The sequence below is a fragment of the Phascolarctos cinereus genome, unplaced genomic scaffold (genome assembly GCF_003287225.1).
Source record: "Phascolarctos cinereus isolate Bilbo 61053 unplaced genomic scaffold, phaCin_HiC Scaffold_3;HRSCAF=262, whole genome shotgun sequence".
NCBI classification, from domain to species: Eukaryota; Metazoa; Chordata; class Mammalia; order Diprotodontia; family Phascolarctidae; genus Phascolarctos; species Phascolarctos cinereus.
Window position 1 is genome coordinate 16,099,274 of NW_027555736.1, and position 21,218 is coordinate 16,120,491.

General features: G+C 36.5%; 1 protein-coding gene and 1 pseudogene across 2 annotated transcripts in view; one reads left to right on the top strand and one right to left on the bottom strand.

The window, feature by feature from the left end:
* PCDH15 (protocadherin related 15) overlaps positions 1-21,218 on the bottom strand; it is a 1,495,046-nt gene that overhangs the window by 629,279 nt on the left and 844,549 nt on the right. The gene's annotated exons all lie outside the window — the stretch shown is intronic.
* Positions 14,587-16,917, top strand: LOC110202481 (large ribosomal subunit protein eL8 pseudogene; annotated as a pseudogene).

The following is a 21,218-nucleotide window of genomic DNA, read 5'->3' on the forward strand; positions in this document are numbered from 1 at the left end:
ATTCTCCTGGATATTCCCACCCCTGTATGTTTGTGTCATTTATGCTTTCGCTTGATTTTTTCCCTACCTTATGTCTGCTTCTTCTTAGCATTTGTTTCTGCATCTTCTTCAGGCCACACGAACTAATTATGGCTGTTCTACAAGCCTCTGTCATCCTCATCCTCGTCCTCAACCTCCTCCTTCTTCTTCATATTTGTTTCTCTCTGTCTCTGGCTCTCTCTCCCTCCCTCTCCCTCCCTCTCCTCTCCTTTCCTTTCCCTCCATACTATATTATTTTGTGATCTCATCAACTCCTATAGGTTCAACCATTATCTCAATAAAGGTGATTCTCAGAATAATCTATGCAGACCTAATATCTCCTGCTCTCTAGTACCCCATCATCAAATGAATATCTTACATTAGATGTCCAAAAAACATCTCAAATTCAACTTGTCCCAATAGCATTCCATATCTTTCTCCCTAAACCATCCATTTTCCAACTTTCCTATTACTATTGAGAGCACCGCCATGCAGGTATAAAACTCTGAAGTCATATCTTCCTATTCATACTCTCTTACCTCACATTTCTTTTTTTTCTTTTCTTTTTTTTAAGGTGGGCAATGAGGGTTAAGTGACTTGCCCAGGGTCACACGGCTAGTAATGTTATGTGTCTGAGGCCAGATTTGAACTCAGGTCCTTCCTGACTTCAGGGCCGGTGCTCTATCCACTGCACCACCTAGCTGCCCCCTCACATTTCTAATCTACTGTTAAGTTCTGTCATTTCTATCATCACAGTCCATCATGTATATCCACTTTTCTCCACTCACATAGATGCTATTATGGTACAGACCTTCATCATCTGTCACCTGGACTATTATAATAATCCTCTGTTTGGTCTCTGCTTCAAGTCTCTCCCTACTACAGTCCATCCTTTACTCAGTCACCAAAGTGTTTTCCCCAAAGCTTAGGTTTGACCATCTCACCTACCTACTAAATTAATTCGAGTGGCTTCCTATGACTGCCAGGACCAAATTTAAAGTCACCTGTTTGACATTTAAATCTCTTCACAAAATGACCCCTGCTTAGGTCTCCAGTTTTTTTGTTTTGTTTTGTTTTTACACCTTATTCTTCTCCATAAAAGGAAAGGGAAATGAAAGGCATAGCAATTATAATGTGTCCCCTATGTGCCAGGCACTGTACTAAGAACTTTACAGATATTACTTCACTGCCATTCGAATGCTGGTCTTCTTGGTTTTCTTCTCAAACATACTCCTTCTCCATACTCTGTGCCCTTTCGTTGGCTGCCCAACATGTCTGCAATGTTCTCCCACTATCTTCTTTCTACTGGCTTCCTTCAAGTCTGAGCACAAATTTTATCATCTGCAGGAAGCCTTTCCTAGTTTTCCCTTCAATCCTCCTTCGTTGTTAGTACCTTTCCTTTGGAGACCAATTCCTATCTTCTCAGTATCTCTCTGGGAGATACCTATTTAAAGACATGTTGCCTTCCCCATTAGAAGTGAACTCTTTGAGGGAGGAACTCGAATCCTCATTGCTTTGTATCCTTAGTGCTTAGCAAAATGACTGAAATAAATATATTTGGAATGATTGGCTGTCCAATGGAGCTAAAGAGAATATAGAATATCACTTTTCTTTTCTTTTTTAAAGTTTATTTTTAGTTTTCAAAATTCACTTTTTGTTTTTTGGTGAGACAATTAGGGTTAAGTGAGTTGCTCAGGGTCACACAGATTGTCAGTGTCAAGTATCTGAGGCCAGATCTCAGCTCAGGTCCTCCTGACACCAAGGCCTGGAGCTCTATCTACTGTGCCACTCAACATTAACTTCCATAACATTTTGAGTTCCAAATTTTCTCCCCCATCTCTCCACTCCCCCTACCCTAAGACAGCTTGCAATCTGATATAGGCTCTACGTATACATTCATACTGAACATATTTTGACATTAGTCACGTTGCAAAGAAGAATTAGAAGCAATGGGAAAAACCACAAGAAAAAAGAAACAAACAAAAAAATAAAAGCGAGATTAAATAATGTGCTTCAATCTGCATTCAGACGCCGCAGTTCTTTTGCTGGATGTGGACAGTATTTTCCATCATGAGTCCTTTGGAGTTATCTTGGATCCTTGCATTGCTGAGAGATGAGTCTGTCAAAGTTAGTCATCACATATTGTGGCTGTTACTGTGTACAATGTTTTCCTGGTTCTGCCCACTTCACTCACCATTTAAGTCTTCCCAGGTTTTTCTGAAGTGTGCCTCTTCATCATTTCTTATAGCACAATAGTATTCCATTACATTCATATATCACAACTTGTTTAGCCATTACCCAATTGATGGGCATCCTCTCAATTTCCAATTCTTTGCCACCACAAAAAAGCTGCTATAAATATCTTTGTACATGTGGGTCCTTTTCCCATTGTTATGATGTCTTTGGGATACAGCCCTAGCAGTTGTATTTCTGGGTCAAAGGGCATGCACACTTTTGTAGCCTGAAATTCACTTTTTAACATAAGTATTTTTTAGAACATGAAAGGATTTTCTTCAAGTCCTACCAAGAGTCTTCTCTCCATGCAAAATCGACCTTGTTCCTTAAGTTATTCCTTTTATGTCACAATGGATAAGTTTCTTTTCTGATTTTCCTTTTCTGTGTAGTTTATCATTTGCCAGTGTCCCTTTCATGATGTATCACACACCACTGAGCACCCTGCTCAAGCTGTGGTCTGACTTACAAAGTGTAATAAGGCGCATACCTTCCCCTCACCTGGATACTTTTCTCCTGGGATACTGCAGAATCACTAACTTCTTCTCTTTCCATTTCTGTTGCATGCTGAGCTTCCAGTCAACTAAAACAGTTGTCCCTTTTTCATGTCAACTGCAGGAAAGACAAACCTCCCTTCTATTCTGTTTTGTGTGAGTTTTTCCTTAATTTTTACCTAAATTCCTGACTTTCTATTTATGCTTGTTAAAATCCATGGTTGCAGTTTCATCCTATCTTTCAAGCTGTTGGAATCTCTTTGAATCTACATTATGTTTCCCAACACTTTAGCTTTCCCTTGAAGCATACTGGCATCTGCAAATTTAAAAGGTATACCTCGTATGTCTTTATATGAGATAAAAATACCTACCACAATAGAGTCAAAGACAGAGCGCATCACAGTCCTCCTAATGACCTCTCTCCCGGTTGACACTAATCCTCATTTTTCAACTCTCTTTGGATATTGTTCTTCAATCAGCTATAAATCTCTCAGAAGGTATTCATAGCCATTTTGCATTCCTCTGTCTTGTTTACAAAAATACTACAATAAATTCTGTTGAATGGATTGCTGAAATAAAGGTCTCATGTCTATATTACTTTCCCAGAATGTCATGTGGTGTGGTGAAGACAAAATCATGCTCAAAGCCAGGAATACCTGAGTTCAATTCCAGCCTTTGACACATATTGACTTTGTGACCCTGTATAAGCCACTTAACATCTCACTGCTCTAGGTAAGTAAGATTTTGTTTGCAGAGAATGTGCTGACCTACGTTGGTAGGCAAAATTTCCTCATCCAAAATTCCCTATACAAATGAAATCATAAAGCTAGTCCCTAACTATATTATTCCTCTAACATTTGAGTTTGTGAACCCCACCAAAATGTTCTTCATCTCCATATTCTGGCTTTTTCTCAAGTCTCAGCTAAAAATCCCATCTTCTACCTTCCCCATTCCCCCTTAACACTAGTACCTTCCCTCTATTAATTATTGCCAATTCATCCTGTCTATATACATTTTGTACGCAGTTATTTACATGTTATTTCTACCAATAGACCTTGAGCTTTTTAGAGAAGGGACTAACTTGTGTTCCTTTGCAGTGCTTAACACAGTGCTTGACACATAGTAGGTACTTAATTAAATGTTAATTGACTGGCTAATAAAAACAGGATATGAGTTTAAAGGATATTATTTGGTGCAGGAGGTGCTACTGGAAATTGATTCTTGAATTAAAATAGTTTGTCATGACTTGATCTTTGAGATCTATGTCAGTTCCTATTGGTCATCACTTTTTTTTTTAAATTTTCTCTACTGAATCACAAAACACCTGCCTGTGTAATAAGTTTATAATTTAAATAGAACCAAATGAAGCTAAGTGGTTATCATTTAGATGAATACCAATTTTAATAAGAAGTTTCAAAATAAGGACTGATATCTATTTGTTCTCATTGTTTAATGTTCTGACATCTTACCCATGTAGTAGGATCATCAATACTGTATTGTCATTCTGCCAGCTACCATTACAAATGGTTCTGTGGTATCACTGGCACTTCTTATGAAGACTCAGCTCGTTTGAGGATTTAGTCCTTAAGACATGCTGACCCTCCTCTTAAAGATCACTGCCACTCATTTGAATTAATCTTTTGTTATATATCCATTTTTAAATATATTTTACATATTTCTTTGCAGTTCAAAGATCAGAGCCTGTGTTCCAGCTTACAAAACTTGAGAACCCAGATAAATGTCAAATCAGGCATCAGAAGGAGATGTTATCTTTAATTATAATTAACTCCTAGATCATATTTTCAAAATGGAAGGTAATGGACTGTTACATTTTGTTGAGTTACCTTTGGTTATGGAGAAATGACCAGAGTAAGTATAATTTTTTTTCATAACAAATTGGGATATCTAGAATGAAAAGGGCTAGGGACAGGACCTGTACTTTCATTGTTACAAGGACTTCCAGGATGGGGAAACTGTCAAGATGGCTCAGAATGTCCCTCTGCAAAATATAAGTTTTAGTTGCCTAGAACACAGAGAATTAAGTGACTTGCTCAGGATCACACAGCCAGTATATGTCAGAGGCAGGACTTAAACTCATGTCTTGTGGGTACCAAGGCCAGTTCTCTATCCACCATCCCATTCAGGGCAAAAAAGAGAAAATCTTCACTATATTCCCTCTTCTCATTAGAAATTTTATTCTAAGTAGTAAGGTGGTCTTCCTTTTATGCCCTACTTGGTCCGGATGACTGTCATTATGTAGACAGAAAAGTGGCATGGCACAGGAGACAGAATGGTAGGGTTGGAAGTAGTAAGTCTTGAGTTCAAGTCCTGCCTGTAGCCATTACTAGAGGTGGGAGCTAGGCAAGACACTTCCACTTTCTCATGCTCATGTTCATCATCTGTGACACAAGGATAACAGTCCCTGTCTCACAGGTGTGTTGTGAGGATCAAATGAGCTAATAATAAGTGATTTGTGAACCTTTGAGCACTATATAAAAGCTTACTAAGCTCCTCCTCCTTCTGTTAATTATTATTATTCTACTCTCCAACCTCTTAGAATAAAGGTGGAGCTTTACATTTGAAATACATGAAAATCTAAAAACAGGAAACTGAAAGAAAAAAGCTGAAATATATGACCTAGAAATAACCTGACACTAAACACAGGAAAGGGGTGGAATCCTGACCAGCATCCTCTACTAGCAAGATACTAAGGATCGTGTTTCCTTGACCCTAGATTATCATTGATAATCATATGAAAACATTATTTGAGGGGGGAAATGTTATGATAAGTATAATGGCAGAAAGAGGATGGGGAAAAGAAAGAGCTCATCCAACTCTTCCATATCCATTTTGACCTCGCACTAAATCTGTTCTGTAGCGGTGGATTTGTCCTGTTTCTTTGGAATGTGAGGGTTAGATTCAAGACTAGGATACAAAGCTGGAAGCATGGATGATGGCATTCTCATACTTTGTTTAATTATGGTGTGTGGACCCATGAGTATGAACTTGATTTTTGTCCACCTCACATCATCCTACAATGGTTATGCTAGTTCTTGAATTCTCCAAAACAAACAAACAAAAACAAAAACAAATAAACAAGAAACACTAATCAGCTTCAGAGCTCAAAAGGATTCATTAGAAGTAGGCTCTAAAGCTTAATTGGATGAAACTTTGGTCTAATCCATGTGTACATATTCATCAGTACTGCAGTTCACATCCTTCTAACAAGATACCTTGCCCCAGATGTCTCTTGTCTATATTTCCCCAATAAATCATCCACAGAGGAGCCTCTTGGGGTTCTGGATCTCAGCTAAAGTTCCACCTTCTGCAAGGACCCTTCACTCCTCCTCCTTTAATCACAATGCTTTCCCTCTTAGATTATCTCTAGTTTGTTCTGTATACATCCATCCATCCATCCATCCATGCATGTGTGTATATATATATATATGTATGTATTTTTTTTCTACGTAGTTGTTTCTTCCATTAGAGTGTGACCTTGAGGGGAAGGACTTTATTTTCGTTTGTTTGTTTTCTTCTGCTTCTGTATCTTCAGGGCTTAGACCAATGCTTGACATATAATATGTGTATAATATATATTTGTTGACTTGACTTAAACATAGTATGGATTTCAAAGGACTATGCAGACTTTCCTCTAGTTGTTTTTCATTCTTGCTATCACTTCTGTTCATATAATGTGCTTCTCAGTGTCATTTTTGTGTGTAGAAATAATGGCAAATTGGAAAGTACAGGTAGCCTCCATCAGGAATTCCAGAGATGAAAATTCCATTTTTCTTAGTTTCAAATACCACATCACCAATCATCTAAATGAAAAACAATACAAAAGACTGATGCCATCAGTCCCTTTTGTGTTTTCTTTTCTCTTTAATTTTGGTTATAGAAACTTGGCCACGATAACTTAAAATTAGCAATCTAAAAAAAGGGGCTGGGTGAGATGGCCTCTGAAGTATCTGGGGATCTGAGGATCTGAGACAATATCATCCTGTGAGTTCCATAGTGATGGACATTGAAAATGATGAAATGTGTTACACTTTGCTTTAAAAAAATTATCTACCTGAACTGAACTCAACCAATATGTGGCACTGAGCTACTAGGAAGTCCAGAAAGGATGACTACAACCAAAGCAGGGAAAGAAATGTGCTTACAATCCACCTTTTCTTTCTTATAAAGCTCTATATAAGGAAATCTGATTCATATAAATGCTCAAATTAAAGGGTAATAGTATTTGGAAGTTCACTGTAATATGGTACAGTGGAAAGAGCATTGGGTTTATATCCAGATGACCTGGATTCATATTACAGTTGAATAAAAAAAAATAATAAATTGCTTACCATGTATCAAGGACTGTGCTAGGTGCTGAGGATATAAATAGCAAAGCAAGATAGTCTCTACCCTCAGAGAGCTTACATTATACTTGGGGGAAAAAAACATAAATAGGAGAATGGTACAGCCATTCATCTTGTCACAGAAGGTGATAAGCATTGATTGTTATATCATATTGATTTGATAACTCTTCCCAGATTCAAAGGGGGTGGTAGAGTTCAGGGATTTAGAGGGAATGGCAAACTGTCAAGGGTACGGGGATTTAATAAAGCATGACTACCTGGTGCCTCCTCAGTAGAATAGGTAATATGAGTTTGCACTCTTTCAATTACCATTTGGAATTGTCAAGACCCAGGGCAGAGTTCTACAGCTGAGTGGATTAAGTCTTGAGACTTGGTCTCTCCAGGTATAGTTTAGAGGGGTCTATCTCAGATAAAGAGAGAAGGGCACTTGCAAAGGCAGGTGGCAAAATATGCAGGGCATATGGATAGATTTCTTTGTGACATTGGGCAAGTCAATTCCCTTGGTTTCCATTTCCTCATCTGTGAAAGGAGGGGGTCAGACTGGATGACCTGTGATTTCTCATTCACCTCTAAATCTAACACATTATGATACATGAAGTAACAAGCCTTGTGTGGACCTCAATATTCCTACCTATCAAACAAAGGGATCGTGCTAGATACTAGATGGCCTAGAAGGTGCCTTCTGAATAGAAGGAGATGTGATTTTATGATTGTGAATGACGTTCAGGTCATACATCACTGAATCCTTGAATAAGTTACCTTTCTTACCCACTAGTGTGTGTGTGTGCATGTGTGTGTGTGTGTGAGAGAGAGAGAAACAGAGAGAAAGAGAGACAGAGACATTGAGAAAAAGACAGAGGAGTAACAGAGAGAGAGAAAGTAATAGAGAAGGGAGAGAAAGACATATTTATAACTTTTCAACAAAAACAAAGACTAAGAAACTGTAGATCATAGAATTATAGATTTACAGCTAAAGTCTGTGTCTGACTCCCTTATTTTACACACAAGGAAAGTATTCTCTCTAATCTTTTTTTTTCCTTCACCAGATATCCTGTTAGTGGTCTTTTCAATGTTCTCCAATTTCAAGGCTTGCATTATACTATTAAGGAGCGAGTAATAACCTGACTTCCTGATGAGTCACTCTAAACATCATTTTTTTAAACTAAAGATTAATTAGAATACAGGCTAGCAATAGATTGTCAGTTGTGTTTTGTTTATTTGCTTTTTTGGTGTGTAATTTTGTCCATATTTTCATTAGTGTTTCTGTGCAACTGATGCTGCATCACAGTCGTCTTCATTATTCTTGAAACATTTGACTCTTTTCCACTAACATTTGACACAGTATCTCTAATAGTCATTAGAAAGTGCGCTTTAAGAGCTACAACTTTTGCACATTTCCTTGGATTATGTCCATGAGATAAAGTTATGGGGGGCGGGGAAGAGACAGAGAGAGAGAGAGAATGAATGAACACTAATTAGAGGGGAAGCAAGTTTATCCCAATTTCTTCTGGGTAAGGTCAGATTTTCAGTCAACAAATTCTCAAGAGAAGCAGACACATGATCATTCCTATAACAAAATGAATCCATATCAATTGACTGTTTGTCTTAAGTAATTCATTCATCCTTTTAAATAGTTGGGTCATTGAATTATTACCTTTGTTGTCCATAGCAACACTATTAAATTCTTCCTGACTCCAGTGTTAGCTTTCTACCCAATATGGAATATACTCTCATAAATACACATACGTGTATATCCATATAAATCTTCAAATATAAGACAATGAATCCATTGTGATACTCTAATAATTATGCAAAAGTTTGAATGCTAATATTTATATCAAAAGAGAGAGGGCTGGGCAGTTATTGAATTATGTCATATTTAAAGCATTATATCATATATATGTTATATATATGTTGTTATATGTGTGTATATATGTATACATATACATATACATATAAGAAAATCATATGACGTTATAGTTGTATGGAGCCTTCAAGAATAACCAGTCCAACCTATACAAAAAAAAGACCTCCCTATATCCTATCTGACAAGTGGTTACTATTATTTTTTTCTTAATGAAGCATATCAAGTACTCACGACTTCCCGAAGAAGTCCAGTTCCCATGGTGATAGCTGTCATTGTTGAAAGGGTTTCATTGTGTTTCTTTGTTTATTTTTACTTTTATTTTTTGATATTAAAGCCAACTTTGGCTGGCTGTGACTTCTGTTCTTAGTTCTGCCCTCTAGGGCCAAAAAAAAAAAAGCCAAATCTAATCTCTTGTACACATGAAAGTCCTTTAAATAATTCAAGAAATTCATGGTGTCCTCCCTGAATTTTCTTTTCTTTCTTTTTTCTCTTTTTTAAAGATTTCTTAATTTATTTATTTTTAGTTTTCAACATTTACTTCCAGAAGATTTTGAGTTCCAAATTTTGTCTCATCTTGTCCCTCCCCCAACTCCAAGACAGCATGCATTCTGAATACCCTTTCCCCTGCTTTGCCCTCCCTTCTCTCCAGCCTCTTATCCCCTTCCTCTTCTATTTTCCTGTAGGGCAGGATAGATTTCTACACTCCATTGCCTGTATATCATATTTCTAATTTGCATGTGAAAACTTTTTTTAATATTTGTTTTTAAAATATGGGTTCCGATTTTTCTTCCTTATTCCCTCCCCACCCACCCTCATTGAGAAGGCAAGCAACTTCATACAGGTTATACTTGTGTAGACGTGCAAAACACTTTCATATTAGTCATGCTGAGGTAAACTAACTATATCCTTTCATCCTATCCTGCCCCCCGTTTATTCAATTCTCTCTTTTGACCCTGCCCTTCCTAAGAAATATTTGCTTCTGATTACCCCCTCCCCCAACCTGCCCTCCCCTCTATCACTCCCTCCCCCCAACTCTCTTATCCCCTTCCCCCTATTTTCCTGGGGTAAGATAGATTTCCATACCCAATTGAGTGTGTATGTTATTCCCTCCTTAAGCCAAATCTGATGAGAATAAGATTCACTCATTCTCTCTCACTTTTCTTCACTTCCCCTCCACTGTAAAAGCCTTTTCTTATCTATTTTATGTAAGAAAATTTACCTCATTCTTCCTTTCCCTTTCTACTTCCCCCAGTATAATCCTTTCTCACCTCTTAATTTTATTCTCCAGATATCACCCCTTCATCTTCAACTCACCCTGTGCCCTCTATGAATCTATCTATATTTATAATTTTGTTCTGTTCAAGTACCCTAATACTGACAAAGGTCTCATGAATTACAAATATCATCTTTCCATGCAGGAATGTAACCTTCAACCTTAATAAGTACCTTATGATTTCTTTTTTCTGTTTACCTCTTCATGCTTCTCTTGAGTTTTGTATTTGAAAGTCGAATTTTCTTTTCAGCTCTGGTCTTTTCATTAACAATGCTTAAAAGTCCTCTACTTCACTGAATATCCCTTTTTTCCCTTGAAGGATTATACTTAGTTTTCCTGGGTAGGTGATTCTTGGCTGTAATCTATATCCTTTGCCCTCCAGAATGTTATATTCCAAGCCCTCCAGTTCCTTAATGTAGAAGTTGCTAAATCTTGTGTTATCCCAATTGTGTTTCCACAATACTTGAATTGTTTCTTTCTGGCAGCTTGCAATATTTTCTCCTTGATCTAGGAACTCTGGAACTTGGTTTCTTCACCTCATTGGCTTTTTGGACCTCTTTTGCCATGTGGGTTAGTCTATTTTTTAAGGTTTTATTTTCTTCAGTATTTTTGGGCCTCCTTTAGCAAGCTGTTGACTTGTTCTTTTCATGATTTTCTTGCATCACTCTCATTTTTCTTCCCATTTTTTCCTGTGCTACTCTTACTTGCTTCCCAAAATCCTTTGTGAGCTCTCCCACGGCCTGGGACTGATTCATATTTTTCTTGGAGGCTTTAGATGTAGGAGCTTTGACTTTATTGTCTTCTTCTGGTTGTATGTTTTGATCTTCTTTGTTACCAAAGAAAGAGTCTATGGTTTGATTTTTTTTTTGCACAATTTGCTCATGATCTGTGCCAATTACTTGAGTTTTAAACTCTTTTTTAAGGTAGGGGTCTTCTTCCAGTGTGAAGAATGTACTGTCCCAAGCTTCAGGGGTTTTGTGTAGCTGTTTTCAGAGATACTTCTAAGGACATGTAAGTTTTCAGGTCTTCCAAGGTGTTATGATTAAGGATCCGGTGTTTACTCCTTTTCTGGCCTGTGGTCTTGATGGGGTGCTTGGGTGCTAGTCCTGGAATCCCAATTCCATGACCATGGTTCTCTTTAGTGTCAGAAACACTATCCCTGGCAGTTTCTCCCCAGACCAAGGACACTGCACCTAGCAACTATGCATGAGTGGGCCACGGCAAGACCCTTATCTCTTTCCCTGGTGCAGTTACAAACAGCACCTGAAGGAATTATTGGTTTAAACTGGCTTTGCACTGGTTCATAAAGATATTCTTACCTGGACTATCGATACTACCTCTCTACCTCATTATCACCATCCTGGACTCCTCATTATCTGTATTCTCAACCTAAGAAATATATACACTCCCTGTTCCAGGTTCGCTGAGGCCTTGCCTTAGCCTGGGTGCCCATGTTGAACTGCATTCCTCTCCCAGCCCAGTGCAATAGAACTTTCTAATCAACCATCCAGGTTGTCTTGGGCTGGAAATTTGTTTCATTCTGTCTTTTTGTGGGTTCTGCTGCTCTAGAATTTATTTAGAGCCACTTTTTTACAAGTATTTGGAGGGGTTTGGGGGAGAGATCAAGCAAGTCACTGCTTTTACTCTGCCATCTGGGCTGTTTTCCCCTCACTCTGTATTCTCTTTTCAAACCAAATTTCCATAGTTTCCTTTTTTTTTGTTACTAATCCTCAAAGGGTATGATTTCAAAGCTCTATACCATCTTACCTGGTCTCCTTGAGAAACTTTGGGTTAGCAATGTCTTTCTTGAATTATAGAATCAAGAAGCGAACATAGTAGCCCAGATATGATTTTCAATCTTAACATTACCTCCATATTCTTTAATAATTACTAGAGACAGAAGAGGATTCTGGGAAGATGGTGGAGTAGATTAGAAAATTCCAAGCTCTCAAGATTTTACCCCACAAAAGAGATTAAATAAGTGCCTCAGGTATTAGAACACTATATATCAAAGAGCAAAAGAACTGAAATTCTGGCTGAAAATATCATACTCAGTACAGCTAAGCATAATCCTTAATTTAAAAAAAAAGAATATTTAATGAATCATCAGATTTTCAGGACTCTGTTTAAAAAAAACTGAATTTAATAGATTTGACAAACAAGAGTCAAGAGAAATGTAAGGTACGTCCCAAAGACTAATTACAAGGAACTCAGTAAGGACAGATTGTTTACCTTTTATGTATGTAAAATATGAAATGTATGCCTAAGATCATTATTAGTAATTCTGTAGTTTGTGAGAACAATTGGGGTAAACCTGAGTATGAATGCCTTTGAAAAGTAAAACCATTAGAAATAACTAAAAAGAGTAATTATCTTACACAAATGAGGTATGAGAGGAAGAACTAACTCAGAGGAATTAGAATGGGGGCAGGAGAGGGCTGGTAGTTCTTTCATCAGGAATAGGTTCAAAAGGGAATAATACATATATGTCTGGAAGAGTATAAAAGTCTTCTAAATTCAGAAATAAATTAAAAACTAAGGGAATAGGGAGTGGGGAGAGGATAAAGGAGTGATCTCTAGAGGAGAGGTTGAGGGAATAAGTTACAGGGGAGTATGGAAGGGTGTTTAGATTAATGTGAATGGGAGGATAAGGGAGAGATCCTTAGGAGAATAAGGGAGGGATCTTTAGAGAGGAGGGTGAGGGAATAGTTCAAAGGGAGGTGTAGAAGGGTGTTTAGATTTATGGGAATGGGAAGATAAGGGAGGGCTCCTTGGAGAGGGGGTAGGTTAAGTAATAGGAAGCCAAGATAGTGGGTAGAGGTAAAGTAGAGGAGTCAGGAGGAATATGAAATAAGAGATACAGACAAACATAAACACAAAGATTAGGAGTAGAATTTGTTAGGGAAAAATATGTCTAGGTATGTATGTATGTGTATATGTGTATGTATATATCTATTTCTATCTATGCCTATATCTATATAAATAGAGCTACATTTAATGGCAGCCATCTAGAGATGGGGGGAAGAAAGGGAAGAAAAATAAAAAGTACACAGCAGAGAACAAAAGAAAACTTACAAGGAAGCAAAGAAAAGATGGACAGCTCTCAACACAATGTGTATTATTTATTATACAGGCTTTTGAAATGGAAATTTATTGGTATATATTTTGAATCCTCTCCTTACTTTTTTTCTTATTTTGTATTTGAGTTTCAATATTTAAGCCAATAATGTTTCTTCTTATTTTATATTTAAGTTTTAGTGTAAGTCTAAAATTTAAAAAAAAAAGTAATTAACAGATAAAAAAATAAAACAAAACAAAACAAATAGCAGCCATTTAACTGACTTAGAATGGTTTCACCATCATAGGCTCCTGGCTCCTTTCCAATCTAGGGGAAATGGCTATTGGATACAGCACACTCTTAAGTATCATCTTCCCATGATGCCAGCTCAATATTGAAATAAACATTCATACATCAGGAGTACTCCCTTCTGAAAGTGAAATGTTACATTTTCCAGTGATTTTTGATCCCTTTGATTATCTGCATCATATTGGTTATATGAACGGGAACTTACCACTAAATAGTTCACAAAGGAAAAGAAGTAGAATGTCCAAGTCTCTCCTGCCCCTCAATTTGCCTATAGAAGAGGCTGCTGTTGATTGATATAATCATTAAGTTATTTTAATCACTCTTAAACTTCAAAGAAAATCAAACATTTTGAAACTTAAAAAAAGAGTGTATTAACTCAAAGGGATTTCTAAAGGGCATGACCATGTCAGAGTAGAAGACAGAAATAAAGTGGCATTACACAGACTTACAAGATCTAATTAAACCAGTATAATGATCCCTGATGCTAGGAAGCACTGTTTATCTTATGTAGAATAACTCACATGTAGCAAGTTATGAAAAAGTTTGGAGAATTTTACAGAATTCATCATTTATTTAAAGCAAATGCACAGGGAATCTAACTCTTAGGAATCCCCCCCCAAGCCTAAATCTTCCTCTTTATAATGTCTACTCATTGCTCATGCTTCAGCTTTCTGAGGCTAAACAAAATGATTCCAATCTTTCCTCCTCTGATACTTGGTAGCATTGAGATCTGCCCTGATTATTCTATTTTCCAGACTAAATATCTCTAGCTCCTTCAACCTTCCTTCCTATGTCATAGTCCCAAGATGTTTTACCATCCTGCTTACCCTACTCCAGACACGGTTCAGTTTATTGTATTCTTAGGAATATTAATAGATAAGATGTAATTTTATTTTTAAAAATTAAGAAATAATTTTTAGTACATATTACCCACAAATGTCCTCTCTTCCTTTCTCATTTAGCTGGCCAAGATGCCAAAAGGAAAGAAAGCCAAGGGGAAAAAGGTGGCTCTGGCTCCTGCTGTAGTAAAGAAGCAAGAGGCCAAGAAAGTGGTCAGTCCTTTGTTTGAGAAGCAGCCCAATAACTTCATCATTGGTCAGGACATTCAGCCCAAAAGGGACCTTACTCAATTTGTCAAATGCCCTTGGTACATCAGACTGCAGCATCAAAGGCCTATCCTTTATGAGAATTTGAAATGGCCACCAGTAATTAACCAGTTCACCCAAGCTTTGGATGGTTGGATAGCTACTCAACTGCTTAGACTGGCTCACAAGTACAGACCTGAGACAAAGGAAGAGAAGAAGCAAAAGCTGCTGGCTCCGGATGAACAAAAAGATGCAGGCAAAGGAGATGTCCCCAGTAAGAGACCACCTGTCCTCAGAGCAAGTGTTAACACTGTTACTACCCTGGTAGAAAAAACAAGAAAGCACAGTTGGGAGTGATTGCACATGACGTGGACCCCACTGAGCTAGTGATCCTCCTACCTGCCTTGTGAGATAAAATGGGTGTTCCTTACTGTATTATCAAAGGTAAAGCCACACTGGGTCACTTAGTTCACAGAAAGATGTGCACAAGCATTGCCTTCACACAGGTTAACTCTGAAGATAAGGGAGCCCCTGGAAAAGGCAAAAGTGAAGGAACTTACAAGCAAATTGGGTTAAATATATATTTGATTTCTCCCTACATAAAAGTAAAAATAAAAATAAAAAATAAAAATTAGGAAGTAATCCAGTATTTTAAAATGATTCATAGATTCAGTTAGTCCTAGAATCAACTACAGAGCTGATCTAGCCTAATTATCTTACTTTAAAAATGGGAAATCTAGGTCTTGAGAGATTAAATCACTTGCCTCGGGTCATATAGGTATCTGATAACCTAAATAGTAATTGAAGTACTCAAAATCCAAATTGACAATTCCTTCCTTTCCAGGATGCTCTCCTAAGTCTCCACAATTTTTTTTTCCCAGTAAGCCAGGGATAAAATGAAGCGTGGAAGTTCATTCCACTTTTGGTCTATTTCTTATATTGGAATTGCCTTCCACCCATGACACCTCTGTTGAAATTGGTTAATTACTAAAAACTACAATTTAAAGTTAAATTCCCAGGACACCCATGAAACCATTCCTCTGTAAGTTCATACAACTGATCTCTGGACTTTCTCTCCCATGCCACATGGCTTCTCCCTGTCCTGTTTTTTGTTTTTGTTTTTTTGTTTTTGTTTGTTTGTTTATTTAAAGCATTGTCTTCCCTTGCTAGAATATAAACTCCTTGAGGGCAAGGAACGACATTGTTCTTGTACTTGTTTTCTCAACACTTAGCCCAATGTCTGACCCCCAGTAAGTGCTTAGTAAGTACTGATTTACTTGACCTTCCCTTTTACTTCATTTTCTCCTCATTAATGAACAACAACAACAAAAAAGAAATCATCAGGGTTATTTTCATTTGAATGCCAAATTAACATTTTCAGAAGATAAAGAGTATGTATCCCAAAACCAGGCATTATTAGAATGTATCCATTTGTTATGAGATTTTTTTTAAATCAAATAGATTGACTCATACTGAACATATAATTATTCTACTTTTGGTCTTCCTCTGTTGTTCAGTTACATCCAACTCTTTATGGACCCAATTGTCCATGGGGTTTTCTTGGAAAATTTTGCTGGAGTGGTTTTCCATGTTCTTTCTCTAGTTTTATGTAGGCAGGGGTTAAGTGACTTTCCTGGGGTCACAAAGCTAGTAAGAATCTGAGGTCAGATTTGAATTCTAGTCTTTATGACTCCAGCACCAGTGCCCCATCTACTGTTTCATCTGGTTGCCCTCAAAATTGTTGTCCAGTCATGTCTGATCTATGTGACCCCATAAAAAAGTCCATGGGATTTTCTTAGAAATAGATACTAGAATGGTTTGCCATGTCCTTCTCCAGTGTGCCCCCATTTTACATAAGAGGAATTGGGCAAAATAGGACTTGCCTAGGGTCACATAGCTAGTAAGTATCTGAGGCTGGATTTGAACTCATATGTTCCTGACCCAAGCCTATTGCTCTATCGAGTGCACCTCATAGCTGTCCCTTTACCACTGGCTTTCTTAGGTTCAAACAGCTGATATATGTCAGAAGCAGAACTTGAACCCAGGACTTTCTGACTCCAAGGGCAGTCCCCTGTCCATAATGACATATTGATTCATGATACATAGCACCAAAACTTCTGGATATGAGAAAACAAAACATTTTTATGTTTAAAAGATTATACTCAGCTGAATGATATGAGCAGCTCAATACTGGTGAAGTCTAAAAGGACTTCTTAACGAATCTTGAGACCTGTAAGGCATGCAGTTGAATCAAAGGACCCTGAGAGAAAATGATGCTGAAATTGGTCTATTTCATCAGTTCACAGTGTGTAGGCTATGTGTAAGATAGGATGCACAATACATTGAGAATGTCAATATTGCCTATATATCCAGGTAGTTGATAATATAGGAGGCTATTTGGTATTTTTGGTTCATCCAATAAAATGGGTTTGCAAGTCAAAATTTAAAAAAAAAATAAAGGAAAGAGAATATGGACACATATGACTTTATTGGGCAAACTACGTGTCACTTGGGCCACTGTACAGGGAGTCTACATATAATTCCTCCTTTTGATGCCCTAACACATTTTTTAATAAAAGGGGGGCATTTTGCCTTAAGAATGTAAAGATCAATGAGCCTGAGTTTGAATAAATTTGATTTTCTGGTACAGATGAAATAAAAATAAGACATTTCCCAAATACTAGAAATCCCTTTTTTTCCAACGAATCCATGACCAGCTTTGTGTCACCAACATTGTCACATTATCTTCTGACCACACTTAATACACAAGAAAGCACTTTACTCCACCTAACTAAATATGTTTGTGTGTATAAATAAAATTTCCATACCAGACTATTTTTTGGAGGATATATGTTTTAAATACTACATGTGCCCACCTTCTCAACCTAGGTAAAAATAAACTTTAACTTTTTATTTCTCAATTGATGTGGCATCAAAGGAAACTGATTTGTAAATTAGGTCCTTGAAATAAGCTAGATGTCTTCCTTGTGAAATAAATATTCTCTAATTACCATGAGAAAATATATGACTGTCACTTTCTGCTGTCATAATTTTCCTCAGAACTAAGTTGTACAATGCTTCACAAGACCACTGGCTCAGTGGTTTAGAGTTGAGAGGATCTTAGAGGTAATCTAATATCACTGTTTCATTTTACAGATGAGATAACTTAGGCAAAAGAAGATTAAATGACTTTTCCAAGAGAGAAAGCAACAGGTACAGAATTTAAGCCCTGGTTCCCTCTATATATCTAGAGAGATTAAATCACTTGCCTAGGTCATATAGGAATCTGATAATGCTCTGTCCATGGTACCATTTGCCAATCCATAAATATACAAATCAGAGTTTATTTTTGGTTTCACTGTACTATTTGTTGTCTAGCCAACACCCCTGAATCGTATCCTCAAGGAGAGCATGGGAATCTGTTCAAAACAGAAATCCTTCTGATTCACCCCTCTACTAATTCTGTCACAATCGGAAATGAGATGACAATGGGAAGACCTGCTCTTGATGAAGCCCTGCTAACTTTTTTTTGTTTACTGCTTGTGTTGCTAGATGTTCATAAACCATCTCTTCAATAATATACCCTGGATGTCAAGTTCACTGTCCAATATTTCAAAGGTCAGGTATTGACTAAACAATGACATTTCCTCTTTCAGGAAAAAAAAAAGTCTCTCTTTTCCCTGATAGGAAGTGTATACAGAACTCATTAAAAAAAAAAAGTAAACAGAAATATCATGTGACCTCTGCAGCATACAGAGAACCCCTATTGTGACAAAAAGTGTATATATATATATATATATATATATATATATAATATATATATATATGTATGTATGTATATATATATATATACATACATACATATATATATATATATATGTATGTATGTATGTATATATGTATGTATGTATATATATGTATGTGTGTGTGAACATATACATATATATGTTGATAGATAGATATAGATATAGATATAGATATAGATATAGATAGATATCCCTTGACCTTAGGATATCAGGAAAATTGTTCTTTTCTAATCCTTCCACATTTTCCACATTCCCAATGATCTTTCTCTTTTTAAAATAAATTTGCTGAAAATAAATTGAAATTTGATTGGTAGAACTACATTAGGGCAAAGAGCAGTGATTTTCTTTTCTGCTCTCCAATGTAATAAGAAATTTATCTTTGGATCAAATAGCAGAGTAAATAGATCTTTGAGACCTTGTATGTCCTAGAACTGTGGCCCCTACTTCTTCATTGAGTTTTGTACACATAAACAGATACACACACACACACACATGCATATATACATACACATTCATACAGAAATGTTTTTTGTAAGAAGAAAAAAAATCTAATTCCTAAAAAATTTTAATAAATTCCAGATTTCTGAAAGACTTTGACAGATTCCTTTCATCAATTGTGCAGTCACAAAGTCAGTATGGTACCATGCTAATTGTATTAAGCCATAATGTAGAATGGCCTGGCTTTAAATCCCATTTCTGATGCCAAGAAGCTAGGTGGCACAGGACAAATCACATTACCTCTCTGATCTTCAATTTCCTCATATATATAATGTGGTGGTGATAATTCCTATAATACTTGTAATTCAGGCATCTAGGAAACATAATGGAACACTTCGGAGTTGGAGTCAGAGAGGCCTGAATTCAAATCTAACCTGAGACACTTATTAGCTATGTGATGCTGGGCAAGTCAGTTAATCTGTTTTCCTCAGTTTCTTCACATGCAAATGGGGATAATAAAAGCACCTGCCTTCTTGGGTGGCTGTAAGGACAAAATGAATTTTTTTTTAAATTTGTAAAATTTAGTAGAATCATACTCATTGTCATCCTCATCATTATCTTCATAATCTACATTCAATGGGTGTTGTGGGGCTCAAATAAGATGATATATGAAAAAAATACAATCTTATAATTTCATTCATATCATTTCATTCAAACCATGGTCAAATTACTACTTTTTTTCTACACACTTTATTAAAATGTTGTATTATACAGACATCATGGACAACTAATGCCCCTATGTCTCTCTTATGTCAGCTGTATTCTAGCCACACATTCATCATCTTTCTCTGTACAGATTAATTTTTGAACCCAAATGTGGGACTATGAAGTTTGTCGTATTTAATTCCATCTGTTTAGATAGACAGCATCAGAAATTTGACAACCTGTCTGTAAATCTGCTTGTAGATGGAATCCTTGAAGAACTGAGTTCAAACTGGCATTCAGTAGCTATGGAACCATAACAAAGCTATAGCCTATTTGAGCTAAAAGACTTATTTCTGAGTCATATATGTATTAATAATTGCATTAGTGGATGGAGTTCTTTTACTGGGAGTGCCCTAAAATGATGAAATCAAATTTAATTTTCATGTATAAACCTAGTAAGTTAAAGAAAAGAAAGCATGACTAGTGTTTCAGAGGAACATTTGTCCCATAAAAAAAAAAAAGTTAAAACATGACTAGCAGTTGAAATCTGAGAATAAAAAATTATGGAGGTTCATTTAATTTCAACAAAGATCAAATTTTAAAATATGACATGTGGAATTCTGTGTTCCCAGAGCTGGAATCATATCTTCCCACTTACATTTGAAGTTTCAGTTACCAAATCTGGAAAACTTTGTTGAAGTTGTGAGATTCGTCAGGATATAGTACAGATTTTATTAGTTCTACTTTTTTCTAGGCTATTTGGTAGCTCTTTTAGGCATATAAGCAATTCTACATTAAGGTGAATTTTGCTTGTGGAAAATGCAACAGCACTTTTTTTTTAAAGGTGTTTTTCCTAGTGTAATGAATATATTGAGATTTGATGATCCCAACTGTGTGTTTGAGGGAGAGAGTTCAATTTGAATGTATGTGCAGGACAGTCTATTTGGGGTTAATTTGTTCAAGGGGACTGGCTTATTCAACTAAATTACATTGGGGGTAGAGTTTGGTGTAAAATCATATAAGAGTCTGACCTTTGGAGTGTGGCAGGATAGAAAAATGTGTGGCTTGGAAGGATACACAAGTAATAACAGTAGCTTCAGACAAATGAGACAAGGTCCAGACAGAATTGGGAAGGGAATGAAAATATGTTTGAATCAGTATCTTTCTCCCTGGGGTTTCTCAGTATTGAATTGCTTGGACAGAGAGTAATAATGATCTAAATTAGAATACTGGCTTACTGCTTGACAGAGTAAATGTGAGGCTGCTCACCACCATTTATTAATGGCGTGTGCATGTGTGTGTGTGTCTGTGTGTGTTTGTGTATGTGTGCATGTATTTGTTAGATATGGATTTTATTTTTAGAATTTTTTAATGGTAAAAAATCCTTTATAGGAAGTACACAAATATTATCCCGGGATGCCTTGTTCACTGTTTAAGGTGATGGCTTGGCAAATGCTGACATTTTTTAATATGATTGAAATTTAGGTACTGAATTTTTTCCATTATGATTCTATTAGACATGTTATTAATTTAATTCATTTATGGAAGAAAAACTGTTCTATTCTACTC